This window comes from Salvelinus sp. IW2-2015, linkage group LG9 (assembly GCF_002910315.2).
Source record: "Salvelinus sp. IW2-2015 linkage group LG9, ASM291031v2, whole genome shotgun sequence".
In the NCBI taxonomy this organism is placed as follows: Eukaryota; Metazoa; Chordata; class Actinopteri; order Salmoniformes; family Salmonidae; genus Salvelinus; species Salvelinus sp. IW2-2015.
Window position 1 is genome coordinate 9,343,129 of NC_036849.1, and position 23,227 is coordinate 9,366,355.

General features: G+C 39.1%; 1 long non-coding RNA gene across 1 annotated transcript; it reads left to right on the plus strand.

Moving 5' to 3' along the window:
• Positions 1 to 14,064: 14,064 nt before the first annotated feature.
• Positions 14,065 to 16,122, plus strand: LOC139028199 (uncharacterized). Its single transcript, XR_011480386.1, has 4 exons — positions 14,065 to 14,639; positions 14,722 to 14,897; positions 15,142 to 15,184; positions 15,354 to 16,122. It is a non-coding gene; the product is annotated as an uncharacterized lncRNA (long non-coding RNA).
• Positions 16,123 to 23,227: the final 7,105 nt, after the last annotated feature.

Below are 23,227 nucleotides of genomic sequence, written 5' to 3' on the forward strand. Positions count from 1 at the left end.
GGTACAGTACAGTATGATTTTATGTAATAATTTAATTGGAATTGTTTTAACACCAATCACAGTCAAACTATTGCAAACCGTTTGACTTGAAAAATACAAAACATATTTATTTTATAGAGCCGTTTGAGAGCCAAAAGAGCTGGCTCTTTTTGGTGAGCTGAGCGAGCTGGAATGACCATCACTAGTAACTGGAGGAAAAACTGCAAGCATTGTAGCTTAATGTATTTTCCTCTGTCAAGAGTGGCACACATGGCCTTACTAATGGTGAGAATGTGTCTTGTCATTGAATGCCAATTTGCCTGACGGTTTTGATATCTATTCATCATGATCCATTATACCTCATAGCATAACAAACTGTTTGATACTAATAAAGAAATGTGCTTTTCATTCTTCAAACATACATACAACATTGTGTAAAAGTATTTTAAAGTAAAAAAATATATAATAATTAACCACAATCGTCTGAAACTAGAGCCACATGGCCAGTTGATGTAAGAACTTAAAATTCTTAAGTTGAAAGGAAGTATTATGAAAATTGTGTAAGTTAAACACAATGTTCTTTGTAGTTGTTTTTACACAGCAATAGTTGTTTAGATTATGCATTTATCTTATGTTTAATTATTATGTATTTATTTCAGGTTGGTTGAAACAGTGAAGCAGAGTAAAGTAGAAATTATATTCAAGTAAAGATGACAACTACATATTTTTATGTAAAACAAATTACATTTTCAATAATTTACTAACCACCTCAATCGGGTACACCAGGCCTGGTTTTCATAGCTGATTTTGAAAAGGCTTTTGATAAAGTACGACTGGAGTTCATATATAAATGCCTAGAATATTTCAATTTTGGGGAATCTCTTATAAAAAGGGTTAAAGTTATGTTTTGTACCCTAGGTGTAAAATAGTAAATAATGGCTACATCTCAGAAAGTTTTAAACTATATAGAGGAGTAAAACAAGGTTGTCCACTATTGGCATATCTATTTATTATTGCCATCGAAATGTTAGCTGTTAAGATTAGATCAAAACAATAATATTAAGGGATTAGAAATCCGTGGCTTAAAAACGAAGGTGTCATTGTACGCTGATGATTCATGTTTTCTTTTAAAACCACAATTACTCTCCACGGCCTCTTAGAGGATTTAGATACTTTTCTCTCTGGATTAAAACCAAATTGATAAATGTACATATTACGTATTGGATCACAAAAAAATGCACATTTTACATTACCATGTAGTTTACCAATTAAATGGTCTGACGGAGACGTGGACATACTCGGTATACAAATCCCAAAGAAAGAAATGATCTCACTCCAATAAATTTTTATAGAAAGTTAGCAAAAATAGATAAGATCTTGCTACCGTGGAAAAATCACCCTGATTAACTCTTTAGTCATATCACAGTTTACCTATTTGCTTATGGTTTTGCCTACACCTAGTGACCTGCTTTTTAAATGATATGAAAAAAAAATATTCAATTTTATTTGGAACGGCAAGCCAGATAAAATTAAAATGGCCTATTTATATAATGAATATGAATTCGATGGGCAGAAATGATTAAATATTAAAGCATTAGACCTCTCACTAAAGGCATCAGTCATACAAAAGTTATACTTAAATCCAAACTGGTTCTCTAGTCAATTGGTACGAATGTCTCATCCTATATTCAAGAAGGGCCTTTTCCCCTTTATTCAGATTACACCTGCTCACTTTCGGTTGAGTGGAAATCTCTAAAATATCTTTATTTTTTAAACAAGCCTTAGAAAGTTGGTTGCAATTTCAGTTTAATCCACCTGAAAGGACGGAACAAATATTGTGGTTAAATTCAAATATACTAATTGATAAAAAAAACTGTATTTATCGAAAAAAAAAAAAAAAAAAAGGTATAATCTTAGTGAATGATATCATAAATAGGACTGGTGGAGTTATGTCACACATGCAGCTAACACAGACATATGGAAATGTCTGCTCTACCCAAAATTACAACAATTAATTGCATTACCACAAAAATGGAAGAGGCAAGTAGAAGGGGAAAAAAGTAAGGAACTTGTATGTCGGCCCTGTATTAAAGAACATAAATAGTTAAGAAAAGTTGATTAAATAAAAACATATACCAATTTCATTTAAGGACCAAAAAATTGACAGCTGTGCCATATAAATTGCAAAATAGTTGGGAAGAGATTTCCGATGTACCCATTCCATGGCACATGGTTTATGAATTGATACGCAAAACAACGCCGGATTCAAAACTTCGAATTTTTAAATTTAAATTACTATACAAAATTCTTGCAACTAATAGAATGTTATATATATGGGGGATACAATCTTCCCAGCTCTGCAGATTCTGCTGTGAGGAGGCAGAGTCATTAGATCATTTATTTTGGCATTGTCCATATGTAGCTCATTTTTGGTCACAGGTCCAGGAATGGCTGAAGAATTGCAACATTTGCCTAGAACTAACACTACAGATAGCAATACTGGGTGATTTGAAAAGCCATAGTCAATCAATCAATAATATAATTATTATTTTTGCAAAAATGTTTATTTTTAATTTACAATCTGTAGAAGCTATGAGAATAGGAAGGTTCAATTATTTTGTGAAGCATCACTGCACAGTTGCAAAATATATGGCAAATAGAAATCCGAAATGGATGATGTTGAAAGATAGATGGGAGGGGTTGAATGGAGCTGAAGGGTGGGACTAATAACAAGATAAACAATGTAAAGCATACGGGATCTGTAAAATGTATATAGATTCGGAACTTTTGTGAAATAGCACAGTTACAAATAGAAATCAAACAAGGACTAAGAACAAACAAGAGAGAACTATTGTAAAGTAGACTGTCTGTAAAATGTGTATAAGATGTATAAATTGAAGGTAAAAGCAGAAGTGTTTATTAGTTTACTCCAATTGGGGGATCGGTGGTAGGGTTTGCGGGGAATAATAATAAAGGTTATTCTTTCAAAAAGTATGTATGTCTATATAGGTATGTGTATGTATATATGTGTATATGTATGCATGCGTGTATGGATATATATATTTACCCCAAAAATATGGGGGATTGGAAATGATGCAGACAATTACATTGGAAGCAACATTCTTTCCGCAATATTAAGCTGATCCACCACTGAAAAAAACTAAACAAAAAAACACCTCAATCATTTTTTTTACGGTGTAGTCATTAAAAAATCATGTTATGTGACTTGTTAAGCAAAAGTTTACTCCAGAACTTATTTAGGAATGCCATAACAAAGGGGTTGAATATTGACAAGACATTTCAGTTTTTCATTTTTAATTAATTTGTAAAAAAAATTGAAAAACATAATTCCACTTTGACGTTATGGACTATTGTGTGTCGGCCAGTGACAACACAATCTCAGTTTAATCCATATTAAATTCATGCTGTAACACAACAACATTTTGAAAAAATTAAGTGTGAATACTTTCTGAAGGTACAGTAGGCCTACAGCAGCCAAAAGAACTTGCAGGAATTTGAAAGAATATGGTCTGAATAAATAATAGCCTCACATAACCATTCATTCCTCGTGAAGAAAAGCTAAATTAGTCTGCATCGTATCCTAGTACTATTATTTAAGCATGTCATTCAGTGGGGACCTGTCGTTCAGTGCAGGTATTTCAGCCTAGCTCAGTGCTTTCTGTGGTGGTGGGGCAGCCAGCGGAAAACACGGAGCATAAGGTTTGGTAATGTTCTCTATTTGCACTGTGATTGGCTCAGTGTTCTGTCACTCATGGGGACACTACATCACAGCAAAATCTACGGGGAGAGCTCTAAAATGAAAGCACCTTGGGTGCTGCCATAGAGTTATATTAGAAGAGCCCATCCAAGAAGGCTCAAGGTCATTGGCCACAGATAAGATTACGTCAAATCACGTTATATCTACTGTAGCGTTGATTGGACTGATCATGTTAACATCATACTTTCAAAATCTTAGCTAGCAAGCTAGACAAGCAGTCATCATCATGAATCACGTTGACAATCTACTGGAAAATCCTTTTCAATCCTTGTCATATGAAGATAAATTATAGATAAAATGTATCGGTGCTCATCGGCCTTTGGACATAAACATCACACAACAAGTTGGAAATCGCAAATTCAACAATGAGTGGTTTGGAAGGAATCAGTAGCTTGTTATTCAGTGGAGTAGGTGTGTGGTCCAAGTTTGGGTTTAAGGGTCATTTTTCCAAGCTTAAAAGGATAAACATTCAACACCATGGGCCAGAAAAGTTTGAATATATTGGCCATGTTGTCAATCCAGCATGACTTCTGCTGCGTTCAAAACAACTGGGAATTGGGAAAAACTAGCTCCGACTGTGAATTATATATATTTTTGAACGGTCATCCAACTTCGCAATTCCAAGTCGGGAACTTTGGCCTCTTTCTAGGGCTCCGACCTAATGATAACTGATGTCATGATTCGACCTTGTTTTTCCCCCCAGAGTTCCCAGTTGTCATGAGAGCACCATCAATCCAGAGAATGCCAGACATTGATGACAAAATTTGCCCACAAGGACCGCCGCACCACCTTCTTGTCCAAGTGAGCACAGCACAACAAGAGTCCAAAAAGGTCTTGTATGCCAGGGAGATATGTATACTGTAGCTAAGAAAGTAATACTAAGTGTATGTTGTGTAGTAAGTTTTTAGTAGCCCACGTGCCTCACCCTAATAATTTGGTCCCTTTCCCCCCCATAACTTAGCCTACTGTTCTGACTTGGTGGTGCGCATGTAGCCTATAGCCTGTTTTAGAGAAATGTAATCATTGGATACTGTAAGAGCTTTCATTGTCTGCTTATATGTCCCCTTTATTTATCATATGGTTCTGACTTGGTGTACATGGAGCATACTGGCCCATGGATGGGCCCATAACGGCCCATGTTCTGAATTATGTCGCTGTACATTTCAAAAGTGCTGAACAAATAGTTATATTGATTACATCCATCCTAGCTCGCTCATTAATGTCTTAATTGAAATGAAGGATTGCCTCTTATCCGCTCGTCGTCCCTTTATGCCATAGTTTGTACATATCAATTGGCAGTAGAAACCACATTTGTTTAAGCAAGTCAGCCATATCAGCTATGTTTTTTTTAAAGGTAGTAAATGAGGCTTTTAAAGGTAGTAAACTGTTTCAACGCCAGACAAGGCTACGCTGATAGCCAGGTGTAGCAGTGGTAATGATTCACTCAATGGTGCTGAAAAGAAAGCTCTGCTGTTGGGAGAGCTTTATCTAGGCCCACAGTTTGTGAGCACCGTTTGTCACCATTATAGTGCAATTAATGTATTGTTAAGTGTTGTGTAGTGGCTTTGCTGGCATGCATCTAAAAAATGTTTTTTTGAGTTTGCCCCACCAAGTTTGACATGCTAAAATCACCACTGATGTCATGACGAGAAGGACAATGAAAGTTATTTAATTTAACTGTTGAGAGCGAGGAAGGAATGAAGCAACATTAGTGAAAGAGGAGGTCATACGTACAACATTTGGGCAAATATTATGAAAAAAAACTATTCAGCCTATTAATTATAAAAATGTAAAATAGGCCCATTAAAAACAAATTCACTAGCCTATAATTGTAATTTTGTAGGCCGCATGTCCTGCACAAGTCAATGAACCATCAGTATCACGTGTTCTTCATGGTTTGACATTTGGTGTGTAATTCGAATAGACATGTTTGTTATGCTGCACATTCACAACATCAAAATTCACCAATGGCCCACGTTATGGCTCGGTTTGCCACTAGCAAATTTACCTGAATGTCAAGCCACATTATGTCTAAAAGAAGTTGATCTTGTCAACCTATAGATAGCAACCTCACAAATCCTTGATCCTGGTTTGGGAAACCACAATTGAAAACTGTCTTTCTGTCCTGTACTTCTGATAGCCCTAAACCACAATTCCTGCCTTTTCCTTTCTTTTGGAAACTGAATTTTTTGATTTTGTTTGCCAAATCACCCCTATTTGATTCAAAGCGGCTCAGCACCTTTAAAAATAGCAAGTGTACACGAACGGTTTTGATTAGATAACTAGTTACTTTGTAGCAATGTCTACAGCAAAAGATACAACTATAATCAATGTTACATGTACAGCTCTCCCGGAGTGAAGAGGCTAACAATTGAAAGACAGTCAACCATTTGCAACAACAACAAAAAACAAGCTTGCACAGACTAGTCTGTGACACAACTGTCTTTATTTACGTTGAACTATATCAGAATATTACAAAACACATTCATAAATCAACTTTCTTATTTTTTTGGTGCTTCGGCCATCCTCCTCCATACATTCTGAATGCAGAAGCTGGTCTGTGTTGAATAATAATGTTTCAGAGTTATGTCTTAACCTGGGTTTCTTTAACCTAGGTCTATGGTGTCTAAACAATTAGACAGATGCCATATCAGTAATTCCATTTTAGCGATGGCGCTGGAATAGCCTAGGCCATATGTGTCAAACTCATTCCACGGAGGGCCGAGTGTCTGCGGGTTTTCGCTCCTCCCTCGTACTTCATTGATTCATTAATTAGTAAAGAACTCCCCTCACCTGCTCGTATAGGTCTTAACTGAAAGGAAAAACCAAAAACCTGCAGACACTAGGCCCTCCATGGAATGAGTTTGATACCCTAGGCTATGAGCTCCTGTACATTTGTAAATATTTAATCATTTTTGGGGATTTTTGATTACATTTTTGAATTATCTTTTTATCTTCTAATTTGTTATCTGTCAGCATGGTATGACTGGCAAGTCAGTTGGTTTCGCCATATAATATTTCACTGTCATCAAGAAGCTTAGCAAGCTAACTAGGTCATGTTTTGATTGAAAGTAAGGGGATGTTTGTTTTTGAGATAAGGATGCTGAAGTTACCGTTTTGAGCAGTTTTCTTGCAGCTCCAAGGCTGACTAGTCTGGACTGATGTCCAGTGTGCTTTTCTGGCGCCTTTGTTTCTGTCGTGACTTCACCCAGCGTGCTAAATATCGGTACTGGTGGAGACCCATTGAGTCTGACTTCAGAGACTACTACAGAGAAGCATCTTTCAGAGATGGCAAGTGCCGGGGTTCCCTGATGAACAGCTCTGGACCCGTCTGAAACCTCCATCTGTTTGATCTCTGAACTGCCTTTACTCAACCCTTCCAAGCCACGAATGAACTACCCTGCCTGTCATGATCGTCCCGTCCATCATCGACACAATAATGATTTGTTTTTGTTTTCAAAATCGCATGTCTTTTCTTTCACTCTTTAATATTTAAAGCATTTTGAGATTATATGATATGATATTGAGATAAAAACGGCTGGATTGGACCACTAGCTTTTGTATCACTTTTCATTACATAAATTAAAAGTGCTACAAAAGTTAAAGGTCCAATCTAGCCATTTTTATCTCAATATCATATCATTTCTGATGTCACCAGGCAGGCCAAATCTCCATCCCTCCAAAACAGGCTGAAATTTCAGGCAGTCTTTCCAAACAGCTCTTACACAAAAATTATCATCATTTTCACAATTTCACAGTATTATTCTAACCTCATAGTGTGGAAATACAGTACATATATATTAAAGGAAAATCAAATTTGACTGCCTTTAAAAATAAGAAATATTATATTTACAGTTCTTATAGGACAGTGATTATTCACACGTTCATCTGTAGATTACATTTGGATTGCTTAGTCTGTTCTACAGTATGTGCTATGTTGTCAAAGTATAATATTTGTGTATGGTGTGTGTGGGTTGCATGTCTTTTGAGCTATGACATACAGTAAGTATCAGTTAATGCAACCGCTTTGTCAGATTTAGAAAAAGCAAACCATGCAATAATCTGAGTACGGCGCTCAGAGACCAAAACAAGCCAAACATATACCAGCCATGTTGCGGAGTCAACAGAAGTCAGAAATAGCATTATAAATATTCACTTACCTAAGATGATCTTCATCAGAATGCACTCACAGGAATCCCAGTTCCACAATAAATGTTTGTTTAGTTCGATTATGTCCAAATACCTCATTTTTGTTCGCACCTTGAGTTCACAAATCCAAATTCATGACGCGCGACTAGGTCCAGACGAAAAGTCAAAAAGTTCCGTTACAGTCCGTAGAAACATGTCAAACGATGTATAGAATCAATCTTTAGGATGTTTTTAACAAATCTTCAATAATGTTCCAATCGGAGAATTCCTTTGTCTTTAGAATTGCAATGGAACGCAGGTCGCGCTCACGTGAACGCGCGTGGTCAGCTCATGCCACTCTGCCAGACCTCTGACTCATTCAGCTCTCATTCGCCCCCACTTCACAGTAGAAGCCTCAAACAAGGTTCTAAAGACTGTTGACATCTAGTGGAAGCCTTAGGAAGTGCAATATGACCCCACAGACACTGTATATTCGATAGGCAATGAGTTGAAAAACTACAAACCTTAGATTTCCCACTTCCTGGTTGGATTTTTCTCAGGTTTTCGCCTGCCATATGAGTTCTGTTATACTCACATACATCATTCAAACAGTTTTAGAAACTTCAGAGTGTTCTATCCAATACTACTACTAATATGCATATATTAGCATCTGGGCCTGAGTAGCAGGAAGTTTACTCTGGGCATGCTTTTCATCCGAATGTGAAAATGCTGCCCCCTAGCCCAAACAGGTTAAGGAGAAGTATATCTATAATTCTATGCACAATACTTGTATCAAAGTTTAATATGAGTATTTCTGTAAATTGATGTGGCTCTGTGCAAATTCACGGGATGTTTTGGAGGCAAAGCCAAATGTAAACTGAGGTTTTTGGATATAAATATGAACTTGATCGAACAAAACATACGTTGTGTAACATGTTTTCCCAGGAGTGTCATCTGATGAAGAATATCAAAGGTTAGTGATGAATTTTATCTCTTTTTCTGCTTTTTGTGACTCCTCTCTTTGGTTGGAAAATGGCTGTATGCTTTCTGTGACTAGGTGCTGACCTAACATAATGATATGTTGTGCTTTCGCCGAAAAGCCTTTTTGAAATCGGACACTGTGGTTGGATTAATGAGAAGTTTATCTTTAAAATGGTGTCTAATACTTGTATGTTTGAGAAATTTGAATTATGAGATTTCTGTTGTTTGAATTTGGCGCCCTGCAATTTCATTGGCTGTTGGCGAGCGGAACCCCGTTTCCAGACAGGATAAGCAGAATTCAATATTATTCCAATGCAAGAACCCCCCCCCCCCAAAAAAAATTATGCCTTGCCAATTTCAACTGCGCCCGTAGTCACTTTATCCTGGCGCCAGGTCTGAATAGGCCTATAGCAAATGCAGCATATGGCATTCATTTTTCACATGCAAATAGCACTTTTTGGGTAGTGCTCAATGCGTGCCATTCAATGAGAGCAGCATTTATTTTTCAACTCTAAGCAATGAGCCCAATCAGTCCTCCACGGCAACAAAATCATAAACAACAGAGTAGGCTAAAGATCCTTAGTTTTGAGGTTATGCTCAGGTAAAACAATTCGGCCAATCTATATTTCCAAGTTCGATTCTTAAAGATTAAGGGCTATTAAATTAATTGGAATTACTTGAAATCTGACAGACTTTGGCCTAATTGTAATAGAAAGCAATGGGTTAGAAGAAGCCTACATAAAGTAAAATGCAACATCCGTTTATGGGCAGCATGTAAACAATTATTTATCCATCATGTCAATAGCTCTAAAGGGGAAAGTAACTGAAAGTAATCAGATTATGGGTAATCGAAAAATTACCGATTACAATTTTGGACAGGTAACTAGTAACTATTCAATTACATTTAGAAAGTAACCTACTCAACCCTGGCCATTACTTAATTAGCACGTTCAGTTCAACATGTCGCTGTGTTTTCCCCCATCGTCTCTCACAGTCTTCTTCACAAGGAAATGCAGAGGTGTTTCTCTTAGCAATGAATACCCATTGGACTTGGGGCTCTGCTGGGAGTTTACCTCATATTTAGATTTTTTAATTCTGCTTTGCCACTGAAATCATAATAAACACTGAGAACTAAAATATTGTGTTATGGATGTTATTGTTATGCGTATTATTATTATTAATAATAATAGGGGAGAGGGGGTAGTTCAAAAATATATCCCTAAAGGTTCTTCAAAAGGTTCTTCGAGGAGCCATTAAAAGGGGTTCTTTGAAGAACCCTTTTCTTCAAAGAACTTATAGGGGTTCCCCCACAGTTTCAATTTGCTGAACCCCTAAAGGATACTCCAGGAACCTTTTATTTTTAGAGTGATTAGTTTAGCTTTCTTCGGGTGTGGCATGCTTCTTCTGTGCTGACTGAACACTTGTCAAAGTCGACAACTAGTTATCGCAGGTAACTGTGGACGCCCCAAAAGTCAGTCCATGTTTCAGTGCAGTCAGCAGGGTCGGCATAGTGAAGAGAGGCCTAGAGAATCATTGCAGGATATCAAAAGCGGGCAATTTGTCCTCATTGGAGCCAGAGCGGTTGATTTCAATCTGCAAAAAACTGGCAAGCGACACTAAACTCAGCTTCCACCAAATTTGTTTTGCTTAGATCCAGCAGTGGTTTCACATCTAAGTCATGGGTCTCTGGGTCAAGGGCACACAGGGCCTCCATAACGTTGTCGTTTGCTTCGAGCTGGGGGTGCTGCATCAGTGCCACTGGCACTGCACTGTGCCCAAATGGCTTTGAACTCGCACCTCAGTTTCTCGACACACTCCAACTCACTGTGGACCACTTTTACTCCAGTGTAAAGAGCCATTGCTTTTTCCTGGAGTAATTTGTTTGGAAGACCAAGAAGACTGAGGATTCTGTGCGCCATGGTGGCTGTAAACTTAAAGCCGGGGTCCGTCCCCGCATTCAACAGCCCTGTAGCTTCGAGTCTTATTTCTGTGTTGTAGGAATGTGTGAGTTTTTTTCTGCTTTTTATGGATACCCAAAGTTATAGGGGGTGATAAGGGACATATATAAGCCTAGGCAACCGTACCACCTGACATGATACCAACGCCTTACTAACGTCTGTGTGACGCCTGCATCGCGTGTTAATGAAAATCCTAATGTGCATAGTTTATATTTATATAAATACAATTTAAACCATAAATGTTAGAAACGTACAAATTTTCCCGTGCAAGTAGACATTCCAACGTAGCCACCTTGAACTATAGTGTAGCCTACGGCTTGTGTATTTCCTGTTATCGCTAATGGCCTTGAAAAGATGATACCCAATCTATAGATCATTTGTCTTTCCCTATTTTATCTCGCTGTATACAGATCTAAATGTTGTTAGCCAATCACAGACTGTGTTGTTACCAGTTCCACATCAGACAACCAATAAGAGTTTCAACCAATAAGGCTTTCAGAGGACTTCATAAGTGCTATTTCGGGATCCTTGGGAAATCCCTTCAGTCGAATAAAACAGTTCATAGACTTTCTCAGAGGGTCCGTGCTATTCGGAATCCTTGGGATGTCCATACCTCTGTCAAGTATACATTTAAATTGGTTAAGTTTAGTGTTAGTTTAGGGTAAGGACGTCCCAAGGAATCCGGATTGCAGTGACTGTTCATAGAGTGAGAGACTGGCACGGTATTTGAGAGCTCGGCGGTGACAAAGACATTCATTGTTTAAAAAAAATAAAAATAATTTACAAGTGGAAAAAGTGATTTTCGAGTGTCTGCCCCTGATAGTTTCATTAGAGACAATGAAAATAATTACCAAGATGTCCTTGATCCAATTGAGGAGTAAGTAGGCTTTATTTAAGTTATGATATTGTTCGGAACTATTTAGGCATACTGTGTTAAGGCAAATGTGTTTTCTTTTTTTCAAATAATGATTTTTTGTTGAAAGCAATTTTGTATTGTCAAAAGCACGTAGGCAATATTATGTACTGTGTCGATAGCGGCGTAGGCTAGTGTACAATAACGTAATTTGATGTGCTAGTATTATTTATTTAATGGATTAATTCAATTGTAAATTAAATAACTACTTTTCACTGTAGAAGGGAAATGAGGTACAACATGCAACTTCGATCGAATACCTAAAATTAAGCCGGACAATATCACAACAGTATCCTAATATAGTGTGGATACAGTAGTAGCCTATTCTACAACAATGTAACTGTATGTGCTGGTGTTATTGATCAATTATAAATGTGGATGGGTACGCTATTTCATTCAATGATTACGTTATTGTACAAGGTAGATACAGTAATAATGTAATTGAATGTGCTATAATATCATTTATTTAATTGATTAATACAGTTGTAAATGGCTACTTCATTCAGTGAATACTGCATATATTGCTATCTCTGGGAATATGTTAATAATGGCTTTTCAGCTGTTAAACTATGGCAATGTCAAGCTACTTTCTAAATGAGCCAGAGCAACCAATCAGCCTCACTGCAGGTGCTCAACCCACCCACCACCCTCAATGTTCTCCCTCCACAAGTAACCACATTGTCTTCTCCTGTTCAACTACTTTGCCACCACACTAAAAATGACTGTACATATACCCCTGTGCCCATCTCAGTGTAACATGATCCATCCAAGGCCTTGGCTGGATGCATAAAATGTGAGAAATGTAAGTAAGATGCTATAGTGTGTGTGTGTGTGGATGGATGGAGTTCCAAGCAAAGACTTGAGAAGATGACAGGAGATAGTGATAAGAGTGAGCGCATACAATATGAAAATAAAGACCCCATGGGATCTAAAATGAGTGTGGGTTGCCTATTGTGTCTCCTTTTTGTCCGTTTGAGGATACTACAGTCACCCCTGGTGGAGGTTCTTGGAACACTGCGATGTAAGTCTGAGCAGAGGCTGACGAAAACCTTTAAAGGTGGTGTTTGAGTACAGAATCAAATGGAGTACACTCTTTGAGAAAGGGGTTCCAACAGGGTTCTTTGGCTGCCACCAAAGGAGAAAACTTTTTGGTTCCATGTAGAACCCTCTGTGGAATGGAGCCCAAAAGGGTTCTACCTAGACACAGAGGGGTTCTACCTGGCACCAAAAAGGGTTCTCCTATGGGGACTGCGAAAGAATCCTGTTAGTTTGTAGATATCACAATTTTAACTGAGTGTAGGCCTATATTGCGGTCGTGGTTCCGTGGATATCTGTGAAAAATTAATTGGTGGTGAGTTAAGATAATCAGAAATACTATGAAACATCCCCACTTTTAGCACACATTTGCAAGCAGGCAAAGTAACCTGTGTGCTGAGGCATGTGTGATCACTCAACATTGACAGGACCAACAAAAAGACATGCTTGGGACTCCCGAGTGGTGCAGCGGTCTAAGGCACTGCATCTCAGTGCTAAAGGCATCGCTACAGACCTTGGTTTGTTTCCAGGCTGTATCACAACCGGCTGTGATTGGGAGTCCCATAGGGCAGCGCACAATTGGCCCAGTGTTGTCCGGGGTAGGGTGTCATTGTAATTAAGAATTTGTTCTTAACTGACTTGCCTAGTTAAATAAAGGTTCAACAAAAAAATATATGAAAAAACATGCAAACAAAAGATGACATGTCTAACTTGCACCGTTATGCAATTGTTAGGAGACTAGATACGCTGCTGCTGCTACATTGACCCCCCCCCCGCCCATTTGTTTTGTACATTGCTGCTACTTGCTGTTTATTATCTATGCATAGTCACTCCACCCCTACCTACATGTACAAATTACCTCAGCTAACCTGTACCCCCGCACACTGACTCGGTACCTCCTGTATATAGCCTCGTTATTGTTATGTTATTGTGCTACTTCTTATTTTTTACTATATATTTTCTTAATCTTCTTGAACTGCACTGTTGGTTAAGGGCTTGTAAGTAAGCATTTCACGATAAGGTCTACACTTGTTGTAATCGGTGCATGTGACAAAGTTTGATTTGAAATAGCTAATCCTGGCTACTAATGTTCTAGTATAAATTTATTGAGGCAAGCAGATCAGATATGTCAAGGTGGTACTCAAACATATGCCATGTGTATGGTCATATGTGATATTTTATTTTATTTATTTTGCCTCCCAGGTATTTGCATTTAATGTATGTATATAATTGCTGCCGCTAGGGGAGCTGTGACGTCAATGAAGTGAGTTAGTGAGATATTTAACATTTCTTCTTCATTATGGAGAATGACTAACGTTAGTTCTGAAAACGAACGTTTCTCCGTCTCATAATTTTACCCTATTAATTCAGGTATGTAATGTGCAAAAATGCAATATGAATCAAAATATTGAGGTAACATGGTTAAATACATAGTCCATGAGTTTGGTGATATTTGAAGGCAGTTTTAACTGAGTGAAAAACTGGTTGGTATTTCCCCCATTGTAAGTAAGGTAACGAAGTTAGGCTAGGTTGCTAATGGTTTACATGAATGAGAAGGGATTAACAGGGCGTCCAAACTTTCTGTACTTTTTTTTCAACGTTTTGGATCCAATTTGTTTCATTTTCTATGAGCCGCAGCAGTTAACTGACGAAAACAATGCAATTGTATATAACATTATGGTAATATTGCCTACGTAGAATATACTGTAGAATATAATTTTTTTGACTGACTTAGTGTTTTTCTTTTGCTGTTTTTGTATAACATACTTTGAGGTCACTGATACTCCACCTTGTCGAACCAGATCAGAACGCCTTTAAAGACCACCTTTAGGCACGGACTGAGAAGGATGTGGAGGTTTTTGACCAGGTAAAAATTGTCCGCTGTTAATTTATTTTCTGGCCTTCCAAGAGATATATAAGCATTGCATTTATTTATATTATCAATCAAGGTGAGAATGAGCATGGACAGAGCGCATGAGAAGGAGAGCCACCTAAGAAGAATCAAGTGGACAAAGTGCTTCGACATCTGGGTGAATGACTTGGCTTGGAAGAAGGACGAAAGGAAGGCGATACCCGGGAAAGCTTTGTGCTCTTTCGCTCCAAGCTGGGGTCAACATTTGTTAAGGTGAAATATAAAAATCTCAGATGATATCTATTTGCATTTGCTGCCTCGTGGTGGATGGCATCGCCATGCTGTCAGCAGTACCAACACTGGCCCAGGGGTTTCTCCACATAGTCAATCTCAAGGCTAACCACTGGGTCACGTTAAGTAACTGCCACTTCCAGGTAGGTACTGTTAAGGTGTATGACTCCAGTAGTCATGACACCACCCTGGAGTTTCTCCCAACTCATCTCTCTCTCTTTTCCAGGGACCATCCCTTACCAACCCCACTGACATCAAAAATTAGACAGGTATCCTTTATTTTCTGTCTGCCATTAACATTATTGCATGTCTAATCAAACATTTCAATTAAATCATTCAATAACTATTTTTACATACCTGATAATCATGTAACCTGTGTGTTTGCTCGTTTACATCTGTCTCCTACCCTGTTCCCTTTACTCTGCTCCTGTTCTCCAGGACCTAGGGCTTCTGCCCAACACCCAGACATGGATCCACCTGATGTCCTCCATTACCAACCATCATCTACAGCTACTGTTGTCATGTTGTCATTATCTGCTAAGAAAGAGCAAGAAAACGATCATACTGGGCACATAATGTGAGCTGCACAGATTAGCTAAAAACACTAGCACTGCAAACACTCAGCACAAAGAGGGCAGCAGCGCCTGGGCTTTGCAGTTTCCCTCTTCGAGTCCACTACCTGTTGGAAATCAAGTGAGAGGCAGAACCTCCCATCCACACAATACCCACATCCCCTCTATTCCACACACCAGAATGCTGTATTTCAGTCTATGATTGCCACAAAAAAATCAGAAAGTAAATTGACATACGTACCAAAAAAATATCAATGGAAATTAGCTCACTTTGTAAGGTAAGTAACATTAATGTGTGTGTGGGGGGGCATTGTAATGATATTATGTTTACCCTGATGCCTATTTATTCATTAAAATCAGATGGTAAATAACATTAATCGCAATGGTTAGCCTATGCAAATTAATAGGAATACATCTAGCCTAATTGGTAATAAATGTGACGTGGGGGCAAGTCGGGATCCTAGTCAGGCTTTTGTTTGTCAATTCCAGATTAAATATAGGTCTTCATGTGTATCAAATCTGTTTTCAGTTCCGTTTAGTCTAAGGATAGGCATAAGAACGCAACTGCATTGAAATTAATAGCCTGATTCAATGGGATGCTCCTGAATAATAAATATTTTTATCTGTTAAGCTGTTTGGTCGATGCATAGACCCATACCGATTCAAATTGTTTGGTATTTTGCATAAGGCATTGCAGAGCATTTAATAAACCAACCACATTTTCATGTGATGTTAAGGCTGCGCAAGACCTTCGATAGGCGAGTAGACAGACTTTCAGAGTTCCCAGTTGTCTTGAACGCACTGAAGTTGGAAGTCAGAGATTGCCGACTTCTGAGTTGTTTTGAATGCGCCACTAGAGACCTAAGCTACCTCCAACAAAGAAAAGGAAAGGGGGATACCTAGTCAGTTGTACAACTGAATGCATTCAACTGAAATGTGTCTTCCGCATTGAACCCAACCTCTCTGAATCACACCTTATTCGAAATGCACGTATTCGTCGCCTGGGGAATAGTGGATTAACTGCCTTGCTCAGGCAAAACAACAACAAAAAAGTTTATTCTCAGCTTGGGGATTTGATCTTGCAAATTTTTGGTTATTGGCGCAACAATCTAACCACTAGGCTACCAAGAAGCCCTTGGGTTTGTATTGTTGCGAGAAATAGACTTATCTACACAGTAATGGTGGCTGCGTTATCAACTATCCTAATAATTTTTGCATTGCGATGATAGGCTTATTTTATCTAAATCGACAAATGAAATTGATGAACTAAACAGACACTTAAACTAACACGTAACGCGTAACACATGTAGACGTTTTCTAGGCGTCCATGGTAAGATCATGCATAAGAAACTTACACGTGACGTGTCAGTGACACGTGATGCGACGTGAACACCACGTGAACACCACGTCTACATGACGTGTACGTGTCACGTGAACGCGTCGGCAGTTCGACGCCTTAGAAACAAACTTGTCTCCATTGACAGTCCATGTTAATTCATGCTGTTATTTTATGGCACTAGGACGACATTACGTGACTTGGTGAGAGGTATCAGTAGCTTCACAAGGCTTACTTCTGGCATGAATCACACCCCATACAAAGGAGTCATACCTAACCACCCAGTGGCTTTCCATAGCCCCCCTACACACATCGTGGCGCACCCTGTCCATTATGCTGACACAGCGCAGCGGAGATAGACTTTTTTTTGCACCAACCTGTCACTCAGTCATTTTAACTTGCTCAGGCAGAATAAACTTAAACTTTCTTCATTTCTTCAATGCTGATTTGAATGTCATTGAGAAAACAAAAAGGTGAGAAATATTTTTTTCGCACACATTCTTTCAGAATTTAAAGTCATCCTAGAAGTGATCATCTAGTTTTTCAAAAGTACCTGTAAATTGATTTAACAATACTTTTGCTGGTAACAATGGATTACACTTACAGTTTTTTGTAATCAGTTATTCCCCATCCCTGGTAATGGCAGGGAGAAATATGATAACTTGCTGTCAGAGCAGAATGGCATACATTCACAAACAACAACAATACTGCCCTACCAAACAAAAGAGCAGTAACTGCACATTTGGTCAAACATTAGTTATTTATATTTTTTATACATTAAATACATGCTTTATCATGTGGACAAATATCCTGCCTCCATTGTGTTGTATTATGGATAAAAAAAGGGGGGAGGTCATGTGTGCAGTAATTGCAAATTCATAATGGAAATGTATTCCAGTGGGTGTACCAAGCAAGAAGGCAGAATACCTTTCAACACAAGTAGCAATACCCTTCAACCAAGCTTTTTCCCAATTGCCAATTGTGTTACAACAATGTATACAATCCAGAAATGACCTTAACATTTCTATGATTCATCTGTTATTGTAGAAGTGTATAGGTTGACATTCTGACCTCTGAGGAGGGTTATATAGGGATTGGGTTGCCTGTGTAAACGCAGCCATGTCTGTTTCATATGCAGTCTCACCTACCTATTAGGGCAACCTCTATCACCATCCTCATCTCCATAGCCCTTTATCCATTGATTGAATAAGCTGCTCATCACCATTATTGGAGCAACAAGAAAGAGTAACCGAGTCAAAGCCAGTGTCCCAAATGGTACCATATTCCCTATATAGTGAACTACTTTTTGACAAGGACACAATTTAGGAAATAGGGTGCCATTTGTGATGCAACCAAGGCTTTTTATCATCAACAGTGCGAATCGTCTGCTACTTCACCTACAGTTCACTCACAATTTCTGACATTTAATCCTAGTAAAAATTCCCTGTCTTAGGTCAGTTAGGTTCACCACTTCATTTTAAGAATGTGAAATGTTAGAATAACAGTAGAGAGAATTATTTATTTCAGCTTTTATTTCTTTCATCACATTCCCAGTGGGTCAGAAGTTTACATACACTCAATTAGTATTTGGTAGCATTGCCTTTAAATTGTTTAACTTTGGTCAAACGTTTCGGGTAGCCTTCCACAAGCTTCCCAGAATAAGTTGGGTGAATTTTGGCCCATTCCTCCTGACAGAGCTGGTGTAACTGTGTCAGGTTTGTAGGCCTCCTTGCTCGCACACACTTTTTCAGTTCTGCCCACACATTTTGTATAGGATTGAGGTCAGGGCTTTGTGATGGCCACTCCAATACCCTGACTTTGTTGTCCATAAGCCATTTTGCCACAACTTTGGAAGTATGCTTGGGGTCATTGTCCATTTGGAAGACCCATTTGCGACCAAGCTTTAACTTCCTGACTGATGTCCTTCAATGTTGCTTCAATATATCCAGATAATTTTCCTTCTCATGTTGCCATCTATTTTGTGAAGTACACCAGTCCCTCCTTCAGCACAGCACCCCCACAACATGATGCTGCCACCCCCGTGCTTCACGGTTGGGATGGTGTTCTTCGGCTTGCAAGCCTCCCCCTTTTTCCTCCAAACATAACGATGGTCATTATGGCCAAACAGTTTTATTTTTGTTTCATCAGACCAGAGGACATTTCTCCAAAAAGTAATTTTTTCCCCCCATGTGCAGTTGCAAACCGTAGTCAAACCGCAGTGGCTTCTTCCTTGCTGAGCAGCCTTTCAAGTTATGTCGATATAGAACTTGTTTTAATGTGGATATAGATACTTTTGTACCTTCACAAGGTCCTTTGCTGTTGTTCTGGGATTGATTCGCACTTTTTGCACCAAAGTACGTTCATCTCTAGGAGACAGAACGCATCTCCTTCCTGAGCGGTATGATGGCTGTGTGGTCCCATGGTGTTTATACTTGAGTATTTTTTAAGTTTCAAAAATTTTAAGTGAAATAAACTGTCTGTAAACAATTGTTGGAAAAATGACTTGTGTCATGCACAAAGTAGATGTCCTAACCGACTTGCCAAAATTATAGTTTGTTAACAAGAAATTTGAGGAGGGGTTGAAAAACTAGTTTTAATGACTCCAACCCTAAGTGTATGTAAACTTCCGACTTCAACTGTAGCTACTGCCTGCCAGATCCCCCGTCATTCGTTTGCAAATCAAGGCAACAGAAAGAGAAAACATTATTTCTAATTCTACCTGGATGCCGAACCCATTGAACTGATGTGGGTGGTGGAGGAGGGGAGGGAAGGAGAGGAGAAAAAGAGAGGAGCGAAAGGCGAAAGCAGCATCTGATGCATAATGTAGGCGATGAATAAGCAAATGCTTAAAACGCTGAAATCAGCCTTTTTGAGGCTTATCGTAAAAGCCATCATTTAGGATTTGTGTTGCCATAAACAACCTGTCTCTGCTAGCTTTTTTACTGCGGGTCGAGAGAACGTAGACTGAGAGATACAGGGAGAGAGGGAGAGAGAGAGACCGAGAGAGAGGAAGAGAGAGCACTCTGTATTACAGAGAGAGATGATTTTGTGGGTGACCTTTAGTTTAGTGGTTGTCAATTTATCCTGGCGAGGAGAAAGAATGTCAGCGCAAATGTGCGCAGACAAGGGCAGTTCTCAGAGCAGCTCAGAATGCGTTTAGCGGCATAGGTCATTTAGTTGAAGTAGGCGTATCAGGTTATTACTGCTAGACAGACCCCTTTCCACCTCTTCACTTCAGACTGTTGCTCTTCAGTACCACATTACGACTTTACGACCTAGTTGGTTAGATAAAACACTGAGGGTACTTTGTAGACTGGAGGGAAAAAGAACAGCCCAGCAATGTTGAAGTATTTTCTTCAGTCCATAAAGGATGTTTTCAGCTGATGGATGGAGTTGCCAGAAAGTATTTTGGTTTACAAGACATGGCCGTAAAAGCTCCAAAAGCCCCACATCTCACAGGATGCCTCCCAAATCGCACCATATTCCCTATATACTGCAATACTTTAACCAGAGCCCTATGGGACGCACACACACACTCTAATGTAGTATTGTAATATTGAAATGTAATAGTGGTGCAATGTCAATTTGTATATTGCACCAAGGGCAGACTGGGACAAGAATTCGGCCCTAGGCATTTTATTCACACCAGCCCACATCATTGCGCACACTGCAAATTTCCTGATCTTTCTGTCTCAGATATGGGACAGACACAAAAAAAACATCCTTTTGATACATTTTTTAAATGTTTTTCTTTTCCCACGTATGAATCTGTTATTCAATGAGTTTCTATGGGATAATAGCAGTAAGGCCAAAATCAATGTTTTATCAAATAATTGTTTTATGTATTTTTCTATACTTAAAGGGATCCTAACATTCAAAATCAAATAGCTTAGACTCTTATCGATTAACTAGATGGCTTGCTCTCAGTATAATACCCACTGCTAGTAGCTATGTATTCAGTCAATTTAATGTCCTAAAAACACAGTTGTAGGCCACTACCCATGAGACCTATAGGCCTATGCCCTCGCAATGGCGGGTGTACCTCTCCATATCTCAAAGCCATATCAAAAAGCTTGGTTGTAAAAATAGTTGTTACTGAGCTTTGACAAGGACAAGGAGACAAAGCTTTCAAAGCTGTATTTTTCCCATAATTATTATACAATCAGAACACATTTTTCTCTTGAGGCATATGAGGGGAGAGTAGATTGGCTCGCTCATTACTGTCACAGGCCCCAGCGAAACAGGCACAGGGGCCCACAGGGCACACACTTTCGTTACAGGACTCATGAGGATAATGCACTTTACTGTTTGACCAAAAATAGGTGAAAATGTAGAATGTGCTCTTTCTATTTTATAGGCCCCCATTCCTCTTTTTACGATCCATGATCTTGTCTAACTGATGACAGAGTCAGAGCAGGTCTATTTGCTGATGCCTCGTTTGACTTTGAATCTGAGTTACTGAGTTTACGCGACCGCACCTCAGCCTATCAAAATACCGAGCGGCCCATCCTGGCCCACTGATCAGCCCAAGACTCATTATACAGGTAACTGCCAAAATAAAGGAAACACCAACATACAGTGTCTTAATATGGTGTTAGGCCACCACGAGACAGAACAGCTTCAATGCACCTTAACATGGATTCTACAAGTGTCGGGAACTCTATTGGAGGGATGCAACTCCATTCTTTCACAAGGAATTCAATATTTGGTGTTTTGTTGATGGAAAATGCTGTCTCAGGCGCTGCTCCAGAAGTATTCAATTGGGTTCAGATTTTGTGACTGAGACGGACATTGCATGTGGTTTACATAGTTTTCATGCTCATCAAACCATTCAGTGACCACTCGTGCCCTGTGGATGGGGGTATTGTCATCTTATCGGGGCATAGCCATGGTAGCCAAAATAATGGTTACCATGGCTGCCCAGCATTTTTATACATGGCCCTAAGCATGATGGGATATTAGTTGATTCATTAACTCAGGAACCATACATGTGTGGAAGCACCTACTTTGTTATCCGCACTTAAGTGTTTCCATTATTTTGGCAATTACATGTAAATACAAAGAAATTGCACCAAAACCAAAAAATATATATTTTATTAGGCCCATGGGCCACCGCTGTCACCTTCTTAATTTTACATTTTTTATAGATTTTTGTTTGTGTGTTAATCTCGACCAGCCCACCTTACAAAAAAATGGTCCAGCCCATCTGGCATTTTACAGAATTGCCAGGTGGCCAATCCACCCCAGTATTGCACAATGTTTTGTTTGATGTAATGTTTTATGTCTGTTTGAACGCCAGGAAGAGTAGCTGCCGCCTTGGCAACAGCTAGGGGATCCTAATAATGGGGATCCACAAGACTTTGCTTGTGTAACCAAGGTGTCCTTAGACCGTTAGTTTAACATTAGCTTTGATTAGAATGTCCTGTACACCTACAGACTGAAGATACCTAAGACAGACTATTCAAACTTCAATCAGCTGCCACCTGTGACTTTTAAACAGAATGGAAGAACATGGTGTAACATTTAAACCACTATAGTGTCTGACTAAAGGTTGAAGGCTGTGCGGAGGACTGTACAGTAGATATGCCTCCTCACACTCTTCAAGTACATGAACAGTTCTCATGAAGGACTTGCTTTCTGGAAATAAATAGTTTAAGAAATTGGATAAGTCAAGCTGTGCACTGTTGAAATGAGAAAAGGAGTGTAATGTGTTTTCACAGTGGCTAGTTGGGGCCAAAAAGGCATTCATCTTAAATGTTACCCCTAGCAACTTGACCGTCAGGAAACCCAATCCAGGAGTTGGTGGCTGTTTTTCAGAGATAATAGAAGCTTAGAGTGTGTGTGTGTGTGTGTGTGTATAGATAGAGAGTGAATTAAATTAATTTAGAAACTACTGGTTGGAAGGCTGCCTTGCAGGAAAGGATGGGTTGTGAAATGCTGCTTGGGGACATGATAGAGATAGAGAGTGATCATTCTAACAGAACAATATAGCAGTAACTGCAGTAGAATCAGACTGTTGAGGAGAAATGTAACGGACATTGCAACAGCATGTCTTTCAGTCAATGCTTAACAAGATTAAAGGTTTTCTTGATCTGATCAGGAACAGAAAATACTTTTCACCCTTTCATGTCGTAAGCGGGGGTAGTGAGAGTGGGATGGAATGGATGGTGGTGGATAAGGGGGGGTTCTATTGAAGAACGAGGCCCAGGTTTCAGCATAAAATTAGGTTTAATCATGGGCTTGTGAACTTTGATCTCCCTGCCAGACCTCTGGTTGAGCAGAGCAGATAGATCAAGGTAAACTCAGTAGAGAGAGGAAACGGCATGAGCTGTGCGAGATCATCACCAACACTGAAAGAAAGGGAGGTGGGAGAGAGGGATAGAGAGAGAAGAAAGAGACAAAGA